The sequence below is a fragment of the Leucoraja erinacea genome, chromosome 29 (assembly GCF_028641065.1).
Source record: "Leucoraja erinacea ecotype New England chromosome 29, Leri_hhj_1, whole genome shotgun sequence".
In the NCBI taxonomy this organism is placed as follows: domain Eukaryota; kingdom Metazoa; phylum Chordata; class Chondrichthyes; order Rajiformes; family Rajidae; genus Leucoraja; species Leucoraja erinaceus.
In genome coordinates this window covers 15970514-15982977 of record NC_073405.1, presented here as the reverse complement: position 1 = coordinate 15982977, position 12464 = coordinate 15970514, and the positions used below count along the sequence as shown (strand labels likewise).

General features: G+C 40.8%; 1 protein-coding gene across 1 annotated transcript in view; it reads left to right on the top strand.

Moving 5' to 3' along the window:
* The window catches only part of LOC129711235 (AP-1 complex subunit mu-1), an 80615-nt gene that overhangs the window by 38120 nt on the left and 30031 nt on the right, over positions 1-12464 (top strand). The window lies entirely within an intron of this gene.

Below are 12464 nucleotides of genomic sequence, written 5' to 3'. Positions count from 1 at the left end.
ATGGCCTACTCCTACAACTAGTTTGTATGTTTCTATTCTTATAACCTAGTCATAGAATTATAACCAGAAATGGAAACAGGCCCTTATGCCACATACGTCCACCCAGGCCATTGAGCTCTCGTCTATGCCAATGCCCCTTTGTTCTCCTCAACTCCCCCAGATTCTACCACTGATCCATACACCAAGGGAAGCTTACAGACCATACATGAGTAGGATTAAACCATACTCGAGTACAGTAGTGTAATCAGGAAAAGGTGCAAAATATTGTTCCCAAACTACAGAGAAAATGCAGATTAAAAAAAAAAAATTGCAAGGACCTCAATGTGATGGAGGATTCCACCTGAGATCAGAAGATAGACACAAAATGCTGGAGTAACTCAGTGGAACAGGCAGCATCTCTGGAGAGAAGGAATGTGTGACATTTCAGGTCAAGACCTTTCTTCAGAAGTCTGTCCTGTAGTCTGATAATGACAGAGTAGAAGCTGTTCTTCAATCAGTTGATATTTGCTTTCATATATTCTGCCCAATAGGAGTGGAGAGAAGAGGGGATGCCTCGGGTGTAAGTGGTCTTTGATTATATTGGCTTCCTTCCCTAGGCAGTGAGGTGTACATAGAGTCGATGAGAGTGAGGCTGTGTGCATGATGAACTGGGCTGTGTCCGCGACAATTAGGAACAAGCAGAAAATCTAGAACTCCATGGGGCACATGTTGCTAAGTTTAATTAATTTAAAATCATGAAATTGATGCAATTAGCAAATACGTTGAAAGATCAAGAGCTAGGTCATGGTTAGCTGCTTTCTCCCTAATTACCGGGCAAATTAGGTCGTGATGGGGGAACCAAATAGCCGACGCCTGATGTTACGAGTGTGCTCTTGCTGTGCAATTATGTCAACTAGTGACTGGAACTGAGGATTGTATCATTTTCATTACCTTTCAATAGGCAAACACCAGGCAGATCTGCATCATTATGTTTCAATGGGCTGATTCCTTTACAAACACGGGGTAAACATTCCAGAGTAACAAGATTGAATCTTGCCTTCCACCAGATTAGTTGGATTACATCTTTAAGATTTGACAAAAAAGTATAAAATATGCTGCCTAAATCTAGTTTTTTTTTTAAGTAGTCACAACTTTATCTGATCAAACAAGAGAAAGTTGAACTGGATGCAACTTCTTAATTAGAAATTTGCCAGTAAGTGAATACAATGAAAGGCCTAAAACAGTGCTCAAAATATTTCAGCGGGCCAGGTAAGTACAGTGGAAGAAGGAGAAACAGGCTTAATATTTCAGTCAATCCCACATTTTATCAGGTGGGAAAAATTGGGATGAAACGAGTTTAAAGTGCAGTGAGAAAGAAAGGGGAGGCCAGTGACAGAACAAGACTAGCAAACAACCAGTTATACCAATGGTGGTGTTGCCGCTGTCCAGAAGAAGACCTCCAGTAGAGGTTATGAATAACTAAAGGCATTGGTGCATGGTTGTGTAATTAGGTGTGGAGGTGAGGAAATTGCTGGAGGCATGATATACAGACACAGGATTATTGAAACCCTGTTCTCTCTTTGGGTGGGAGAAGGGTTATGGGTGGAAGTGCAGGAAATGGACAGATGTGGTTGAGTATGTCATCACTTGTGATGGGTAATAAAATGGATGGAAAAGGAAAGTATGAAAACTGTCACTGGCAGAACAAATATAAAAGTGGAGAAAATGCAAAGGCTTATAGGTAGCCTTGTTATGACTGATGAAAAGTCATTGACTTGAAAAGTTAACTATTTCTCTTTCTGCTGATACTGCTTGATTTGCGATTTTTCTGTTATTTCAGATTATCGGCACCTGCTGTATTTGTTTTAAAGCACAGTTACTGACAAGTTTGTTCTTGCTGTTTAGTTATGTAAACTGATGCAATAACATCAATTAAAGGAACCGCAGTGGTCCCATTATAATCGGTACGTTTACCAAGGTGCTGTTTCTCAGTTGCTCCCATTGTGAGATTTGCTCCCATTGTGTGTGTGGGGGGGGGGTATTGACAGGAACCTGAGGAGAGTAAATTGAGATTAGTGCAGGATTAGTATAATTGGGTGATTAAGGGCCAGTGAGGACATGGGGCTAAAGGGTCAGTTTCCGTCTTGTGACACAAATTATCACACAATTCACAGCAAACGTTAGAGGTTTATCAAACCCGTTGCTTGTGGTGATTGTTGTTCATTGTATGAAACACCAACATGAACCACAACTAATTGTGTCCCACTTTTCTCCTTGAGGCAAACGTATCCATGTATTACAACGCAAAAGACTGTTAATGTTGTCATCTATAGCAAATAACAAACTGCTGGGTGAACTCAGCGGGTCGGGCAGCATCTCTGGGGGAATAGGATAGATGGCGTTTCGCGTAGGAACCCTGCAATCCCGACCCAAAACATTATCTGTCCGTTTCCCTCTATAGATACCCGCAGTTTTTTTGGGGGAAGGGGGGTTTGCAATATCTTGTCTACATTCAACAATGAAGCCTCTTCAAAAGTATGCCCATTTTGAAGTTTTCCATGTCTATCTGTATCCGCGTACTCTTGAAATCTGGCATGCTGTTCATTTGGACTTGTAAACATGACCTAGTTAAATTCTTCTCTCTCCTGCCAATATGTTCTGGCAAAGGGACTCCTTTTCCCTTCCTAGATTTTTTTTGTGAACAAATTATATTCTGATTACAAATCAAATAAATTGCTTGTACTGATGTTGCTGGCAATGGCCACTAGAGGGTGGTGGTGTCTACATACTATCCAGCTGCATTTGTTGTCCACTTGACCTCCACTTCACACAAAAATGCAGTGCTGCTGAATCATTCTTCATGTAGATTGGTGCGGAGGATCAACAGCAAAACATTGGATTATGTAGATCCCTTTAAAGTAGGAGTGCTGAAGGATTGGCAGCCCCGTCAACAGTCTGTCTGTTTTTCGTCTTTTTAAAGCATTTTTTGTGTGTTAAAAGTTTGTGTAAATGTTCTCTGGTTTGTTTTATGTCGGGGGAGGGGGAAACTTTTTTTCAGTTTCTTACCTTGCCGGAGATGCAATTATTTTCCGGGTCGCATCTCCGGCCGATCTGCAGCCTACCATCGATGGAGCTGGAGGCCTCCTCGGACTGACTTTCGGCCTCACCACAGGGCGTGGGCGTGGATTGGAGCCGATCTCTTGCCTGGGATCGCTCCAACCGCGGCATGCGGACTTTACATCGGGAGCTCGCGGTCTCCGAAGAGGCCGAGTCGGGAAGCTCCAACGAAGCAGAGGCTCGCATTAGGGCGGGGTCTGATCGCCGGTGCAGGGGAGCTGGCATTCCCCCTGTTGCAGGAGCTGAACCCCCTGATGCAGAGGGCCCAAACGACACCGGCTACTGGAGTCAAGGTCGTCCCGTCAACGGAGGACTCGATGTCCCCGACCGCGCGAGAGTATAGAAGGGAAGAGATTTTAACTTTTTTTCGCCATCCATCACATTGAGGAATGTGGAGGAGTCGCTGTGGTGGATGTTTATGTCAAAATGTATTTTTGTGTTCCGTTGCTTTTTATTGTATGACTGACTTAGCAAATTAAATTTGACCAGGCTAGTCCTCAGCACTCTGCAGCCTCACTGCGTAACGTACAGACTACTACACTCAATATTTAACTTTCTCTGTTGCACAACCGCATTTCAGCAATCAAAACTTAGTTCCCTTTGGTATTGTCGACACCGAGAACACCTCTTTCTGGATGGCATGGAAGAGAAACAGTCATTATGAGCAGAAAGGAGATGGTGTGGAAGGAGTCCTTACTTGAGACCTTACCTACTCAGTTTACAGGGGCATACGTGGTAAGTTGGCTTCCCTGGGGAACAATCCCTCTGCAGGCAATTCCATCAAGATGGGTCTCTGATCCTCTGTGATCCCATGTACAGCCTATACGTGACTGAACTGGCCTCCAACGAGTTTACAGTCACTCTTAGCTTCCTGGTCCCAAAATCATTACAGATGTACCCCCTGATCTCTGCTATACAGAGAAAATAGAAATAGTGCAGCACAGGTCTGTGCAGAAGATGAGCCCAGTTAAAATAATCTCATCAGCCTGTACATGATACATATCCCTCCATTTCTTGCATATATTTACATGCATATCAAAACGCCTGTTAAATGCCATCATTGAATCTGTTTCCACCATCTTCCCCTGGCAGTTGTTCCCAAGCACCTACATCCTGATCAGGGGTTATTTGTTCCCTTTCAGTACAATCCCTTTCAGTGGTTCTGGGCGTGTGCTTCTCCCCTCCGCATCCCACCAGCAGCTCTGCAACCTTTCTTCACACTGCACCGCTCTGTTCAATTTGCAGGAATGGTTAACGTGTCCTCTGAAGGCTGGTTTAGAAGTTCACAGGTCTGGAGCAAAGTTTCAGTAACCACACATTATGACAACACATCAGTTTACTTTTATGTTCTGAACAGGGGCAAATCCCAGTTATTCACCAAATGTGACAACATTATTTAATTGTGGTTGCATCAGCACATGCTCTTTTGAAAATTGTTTTGGTGCACTTAAAAGTAGAGAAATAATTTTTTGGCTCTTGTCATCCCCAAATGAGCATCCCCTTATTGTGAAGCTCAATAATACGACAAGCAGAACTAATCTGATCAAGGTTCAACATAAAGTTAGACAAACTTCTACCCCTTCAGATACTTTCCCTGGAATATGGATCTAGATTCCTATCTGTGAGTTATGTGCTCTGTGTAAACAGTCCTTGTCATGAGAGTAAAATCAAGCAGATAAATGATACAGCTCTTGCCCTGACCCTTGTAAGTGAAAGTGGGAAACCGTGATCATTATTCAAGAGGATAAAAATTTGACCAGACGTGTTTGGTTTCTGCTGTTCTGTTTCCACTATGTGTGGATTTTCATTTTTGGTGTAAAAGATGATTTTCTGCCTTCGTCCCATGGGAAGGGTGGTTTCGTGCAGCAATGTCTCCAAGACACATGTAAGTTTCACGTACTCCTGGCTACCCTGATAGATAGATAGATAGAGGGGAATACCATTTAAAGCGGTTACTGTGGAAACAAAATATACACAGTGGACCCTGGAGGAGCAACAGAGCAGGAATTCTGTGAATAACACAACAGATGCTGCAAATGATACTTTAAAGGTTATCATTCCCTTTGGGTACGGTACTACACACCAAATTAATTTGGCCCAAATGCCAAGGCTTTACCGCGCCGCTGTCTGGACATATTCAGCTGAAAGATATTAACCCAAAAAGGGTTCCAGTGCCACTGGACATTTCATTGCACTGCACCGAAGAGAAGCTCATCATATCTCCCAACTATAGATCATATCTGTGCATGACTAGACTAATCGGATAGGAAATGCAGCATTATCAATCCGATTTCTCATGTTTGCATTTTCTTACAATTTTGAAGGAAACCATTCAGCCCATCCAATCTATACCAACACTCAGAGCAGTCCTCTTTCCTCTGCAGTTCTCCTATAATCTATTCCATCTTGTGTGCCTGACTACTCCACCCTGTTTCTCTTTCTATCTTCCAGCACAAGGGGAAATTTACAGTGGCCAGTTAAGCGGCATATTCTTTGGGATGTGGGAGGCAACTAGAGCACTCAGTGGAAATCCATGTGGTCACAGGGAGATTGAGCAATCCCCACACAGATAGCACTGGACATCAGGGTTGCACTGGAGTTGTGAGGCTACGGCTTTACCTTCTGAGTCCCTATTGCTTATATTACTTCCTGATTTTCATCTATACTTTTTTTTTTTCTCATTGTGGTTAAATGTCTTAAAAGGTTCCCAATAATTGCATGTCCTTTGAGCTAATGCAAGCTGTAGTTCATACTAATGCGCATTGTAATAACTATTTCCAATATTAAATAGACTTGTAGGAATATAGGCCAAGTGCTGGCAAATGGATCGAGCTCAGGTAGGCAACTTGGTTAGCATGGAAAGGTTGGGCCATCGGACCCTTTAGTGTGCTGTGTCACTAAACAATATGCTTATACTTGTGTATGTCTTCCTAAAGTAATCCAGAGAGATGCAACTGTGTCTATCTTCCTATCAATGTAGGTGGTTATCATTGGGACTTTTGTCTTACACCAGTCTGTACTGTGGCGTCCTCAATAGTATTAAAATACTATTAACTGTCTACATCTTGTTAACAATTATTAGAATTATGAATTAATGAATAGTTGGGTGTATGGTAGGAGCTCTCGGAGAAGGTAGTTGAGGCAGATACTATCACAACTTTTAAGACACATTTGGGCAGGTACATGGATAGGATAGGTTTAGAGGGATTTGGGCCAAATGCAAGCAGGTGGTCCAGCGTAGATGGAGCATGTTGATCGGTGTGGGCAAGTTCTGCCGAAGGGCCTGTTCCCATGCTGTATGAATCTGTGATAATATTACCTGGATTGTGGAAAATGTAAACAGTAGTATCTACTTTCACCACCTGTCTGGGTAGATATAACTCTTCACATTTTCAACAAGTATTAGTATAATTGTAACCAACTCAAGCAGTACAACATGGGGATATCAAGATGAAAATATCTACAGTGAGTGAGAGCGGAAGTCAGACCAATGTACAGAGTAACAGTTATATATAGAGAAGCAATAATCATAAAGCAGAAGTAGAGAAACACTTTTACAAAAATAGAGAAAATAGAGAAAAAGGAACAAATGGTACTGAAATTAAACTACCTGTACATCAATGCACGCACCTTTTAAAGTAAAGGGGGAATTGGAGGCAGTGATGTGCAACAAAAGACCAGGTGCCGCAGCAATAACCAAAGGCGTATTATAAACAGGACTTGAACTAAATATTTGTTATAAGCCATCAAAATATGTAGGCATATGGAAGTTAGCTGGGGCACTAACACAGCTATCTCTTGTTCCAATATTCTTGTATGCCTTCTGGTACCTATTCACCATGAAGTGGGCTCGCAGCTTATATGTGATTAACTCCAAATATCACAATTTAATTTGAGTTAATGGATACAGATTGGAATTTATCAATTGAGTTGACAGCCATTGCTGCTGGTGGAAAGAATGCTTGCGATTTTGGTCACCCATTGAAACTGAAAAGCCTGAATCTTAGATGATACTACCAATGGTAACATTTTCTCCTAACTTATCTCCTTGAAAACCACCCCATTGTGTTCTAAATCCAAAGAAGTATTCCCATAATTTTTTGCATTCTAAAAGTAAGGCTGTAAATGTGAGAAATCTGAACTAAAAACAAGACATCTAAATACTCAGTAAGTCGGCCAACATCTGAGGAGAAAGGATGAATTTGTTTTGGATCTTTACATATTCAACAGAAATATTCTGAGGGTCAGAAAAACAGAAAATGCCAGACAACTCAACAGGTTAGGCAGCATCAGCAGAAAGAAAAACTGTTGATGTTTCAAGTCACAAAACCTTCCTAACAACTATGAAAGTGAAAAAACAAGTCTGTTTTAAATTGCACAGGGGATGAGTAGGGCAGAAGGGAAATCTGAGATTGGGTTGCTGTGGTGATAAGATGTTGATGAACCATCTGGTTGATAGATTAATGAGGTAGTTGAAGAAAGAACAGATTTCCAGCATTGCGTGGTTGATGGAATACTGTTGTGTGAGCTGTTAACTCTTCCTTTGGCCTTGGGTATTTCAGACACTATGAGCTTTTGCAGCAATTTTTTTTTTCATTCTTGTTTGTGTAAGTTCTCCTTAATATGCAACCTAAAGAATCCAAGTCAATGCCTCAACCCTGAAAGTTCGGGGGTCCAGAACGGCTCATAGCAGTTGTACATTTAGGGCTTTGTATGAGAAGACTTGTGGCCACACTATACCAATCTTCAAGATGTAAAAGAATAACCTTTTATTAGAATGTTTAATCCCGTGTACCCATCCATGGTATAAGGATCTATAGACATGGATCCTTTTATCATTCTTTGTGCAAAATCCTGCCTTAACTCTGTGATTATCGTGTCACCCACTATCAGCCAATAATGTTTATCCAAGTCAATAATTTGTTTTCATGTCTATGATTTTTTATCTTTGTCTCAGTTAGGTGATCTGAGGAATGTCCAAGGGCATAAACCTCCACAAAATCTATGTGCCACATCAGGCATAACCCACTCTTTTCAAATCCTCACTGGCTGTATTCCATCGACAGATATTTTGAAGGTGTTCAGTTACTCTGTACTTAATTGTGTACTTTAGTAATCCCTGATGGCAGGTAGTTCTGCTATAATTTCCTGAGTTCTTTCTCTCCTTGCTTTAGTGAATGATGTGCAGTAATTTCCAATCTATGGGGACAATCCAGACTTGAAAGACCTTTAGAAAGATTGCAGTAGGGCTCAACAGTGTTCTAGAACACTTATTTAAACGCTACAATTGACATCCTTGAGGTTTGACGTCTCAATGCTATTATGTGCCTTGCTTTTAGCATGCTTCAAATTCAGCAGATCTCTTTTTCTGTGGCATTGCTTCTATGGTGTCCATGATTTTATCATAGACCACTGCATTCTGAAGCAGAGTAATCATTCAACATATCATCTTATATTTTCAATGTCATGATTCACCAAGCGCACTGTATTGCTCCGCAGAACCTAAGTAACCCGATTTTTTTTTGAATGTTGATTACAACAAACCTTAAGTTTCCCTTGAAACTTTTTTTAAGCTCTTACCAAATGTTTTAACATCGTTTGACATTTTTGTCTCTCCCAGTTGCCAACCTCTGCACTCTTTTTACGTAGATTTTAGGGCAATACACATTCTCCCATCCCTAGTAGTTTTGCCCATTGCCATGTTTTCTTGTTCACGGTTTATCCCAACATCTAGAAGCCCAAGCTTGAATTTTCATAGTCGCCGCTAAAAGTGCATTGAAGTTCATCATTTGGACGGATACACGGATGGGAAAGGTTTAGAGGAATATAGGTCAAACACAGGAACGTGGGATTAGCATAGATGGGCACTTTGGATTGGTGTGGATGAGTTTTCATGTTCTCTGACGCTGGCATCTAATGTGATGTGTAATTCATTCACTGTTACGATAGCAGTAGCAGTATTTTCTGACAGCCGAAGGGAAAACGCACATTAATTCAGTCAAGGGCTTGATGGTGCCGGAAACATGGTGACTCTTGTATACTGCCTCAGTGCAATCTACTATCTTGTAACTAAATTGTGACTGTGCCTAAAAGATTGTTATTTAACTGCATACAAAAAAAATCACTGTACCTAGATACATGTGACAGTAAAGTACCATTGAATAAAGTACCATTGAAACTCAGGATTTCTCTTAACTCCAATGAATTATCAAATGGGGGAAGATTTTTAAAACTCTAGTTCTTGACGTGGTAAATTAATCTGAACAGATAAGAGACGTAAGCAAGAGGGAATGTTTTAGGGCAATGGAATTGGAACATGATTTAAGTGAGGAATTAGATTAAGAGGTACAAAGATCAAAATGATGGGTTGGATAAAAATGCTTTTGTGTTTTGGGGATGGGAAATTTACACTCCCTGTGATTCTGTCTTTTGATAATCAGTGACATCATGAGGAGGAATAAAAGAGGAATTAATTGAAAAAAGTATAATCTATTCAAACTCTAGGGTGGCGCAGTGGTAGAGTTGCTGCCTGACAGCGCCAGAGACCCGGGTTTGACCCCGACTCTGTCTGTGTGGAGTTTGTACGTTCTCCCAGTGATCTCCCAGGGTTTTCTCTGAGATCTTCGGTTTCGACCCACACTCCAAAGACGTACAGGTTTGTAGGTTAATTGGTTACAATAAATGTAAATTGTCCCTTGTGTGTGTAGGACAGTGTTAATGTGTGGGGATCGCTGGTTGGTGCGGACTGTGGGCCAAAGAGCCTGTTTCCATGCTGCATCTCTAAACTAAACTAAATCTAATGGTGTCAATTGGAACTCTGGTATGTTTACCAAACAATTAAAACTTGAAGCCATAAGTTCAGCTAAATTTGATGATTATTTAATGACTATTTCCAAGATCCTTTCTTTGAACTGAGTGCCAGAGTCAAATATAGTTTTTGCTGTTGAGCATTCTCGTTTATATATTTTAAACATGTGGGAATTGTTGCTAATGTGCCAAGTAAAGTTAATTGGAAGCTGTGATGTGAGGGGTGCCCACAATGGTTGTTCTGTGGAAAATTATGTGTTAACCAGCATTGGCATTACTTGGCACGTATTAGAAGAACTGTGCTTCCATATATTTATATGGCAGACCACAACTACTACACGAGCTGACTTGATTAGTAAGGGGCATTTAGTTAGATTATACAGTAGTAGATAAAAGAACTTCAGACCACGTCAAGACATGATAAAGAAATATAAACTAGGAACCGAAGAAATGCTGCCATAGTCATGTGCTCAGTGGTTCTAGAAGCTAATTAAACCATCGCCTTTTTCATTTGTTCAACTATATCTATTATAATATAAAACTCTGATCTTTGATGTGGATGTATTTATTTGTGTGTGGATTTATGTGTTTGTCTGTCCCCTGTGTTGGCCGTCACGTCCACTTTTCAACCGCTCTTTGCCGCGCCCGCGCTGTGTTAACGACCGCCACCGCCATGTTGTAGAACTTCAAGGAGCACAGCTGAGCGCGAAGCACAACTTGAGCCACAGGGCTCTGGATTGAAGCGGCTAAACACATGCTCAAGTCGTGCTGCGCGCTCAGCTGGGTGTGTGTGTGTTCTCGTCACAAATAAAAATGATAGTGTCGCTCTGTAACGATTGAGGATTTGTAGTGCACATATTTATTTAGCCAGTGAAAACTTGGATTGTTCATGATGTGGATGCTCATAAGGAAGATTATTGAGTCCTGCAGACTTTACGTGGTTAAGTCGAATTAATGTGCCAATTAGTAATGATCTAGCTGAAGGGGGAAAATGGGCTTGTGGGACTGTAATATTTAATGGTTCAATGGTACTTTATTGCCTCATGTGTGCAGATACAGTTAAATTCTTTATTGTTCATAATTTAGTAAAAAATCATACTGTACATAAGCACAGGCATACATAAATACAAAAGTGTAACGATTGTCGAGTACAGATATTCTCCCTTTGTTCCTTTGGGGATAGGCGCAACTGCGCTTTAAGGTCCCATATGATTGAAAGCTCCTCCAATAGTGTGGAACTCCCAGAGCTACACTAAAGTATCAGTTTACGTAGACTGCTCAAGAAATATAATCCTGGAGCCCAAGAAATGCTGCCATAGTCATGTGCCCAGTGGTTCTAGATGCTAATTCAACCATTGTCATCTTTCAGTCTACTTTATACCAAGTAAAAATCATAGTGTCTACATGTGACAATGTGGGGGTTGTAACATTATCCCTTTGACTGGGTTCAAAGGTGAGAGGACAATCACTCAGTTATACTTATGAAAGGTAAAGCATTGTTTTAGCTGGGGGGGGGGGGGATGGGGAGTAAGGTAAGAAACTCAAGTAAGGTACAGATTCATGGAGATTTTTTTTAAACTGCATGGCTTTCAGCTGGTAGTTCGTATAGAAAGTTTCATAATTAATACTGGATTGAAGGTCTAAATAAATCTGACCTATGACTTTCACAATTGAATTGTGTTTGTTTTGTAAATTTAGGTGTCGTGGAATCCTCACTTTCAGTCTTGTTCTTCGGCATGTTGCGATGCTTGGGCATCCCATGCAGCAAGGAAACCCTACATACAGCTCTGTTAAACTTTGCTTATAATTGGGCGCAACAGAATAATCACCTCTCTGTTAGATTTAGCTGAAATCGGAAATCTGTAAAGGTGAAATCCTTTATGGAAATGTGAATGTTTTTCCAAGTCTGTTTGCAGTATGATTTATTTCTTAACAATCCCATTTTGCAACATTTTTAGTAGCTAAAAGAAAGTGGTCTTTACAAACCAAAATTTAAAATGCTGAGGCACCAGTTTAGTTGAAGTAGGAATCAAAGACTTTTCTGGTCTTTGCTAAAATTAAACCTATATATTTGCACTCGCTGTGTTTACAAAAATAAATGCGGTTAATCTAAAAAAAAAGGCCCGTGGAGACTGAAGTGACCTCTGCCCTGAAATCCTGCAATACAATTGGTTGAGCAAGTTACCAGAGCACCACCTCTGAGATTTCAAGAAACCATCTATATGGTTCACCAGCACACTCTGGGACTGGGCTTTCTATTGCAGGTTCGATCAGCCAGCTGCACACAGCAGTCTCCCCGTAAACCCAGAGACATTTATTCTCAGCTAATCTTTTACAATTAGATCGTGCTATTTTTAAATAGCAAGTTTCCATTTTTGCTTTGATGCTTCCTGATGCATAACTGAATTTGTTTTATTCATTGAAGGAGAAATGTTTGCCCTACAGCTGACTGAGTTGAATTGAACTTGCAATGTGCAAAGTTGACAAAAGAAAAATAAAATTATTCACTCCCCTCAACAGCAAAGTGCCCAATAAAATGCAATAATATAAGATACAGTTAT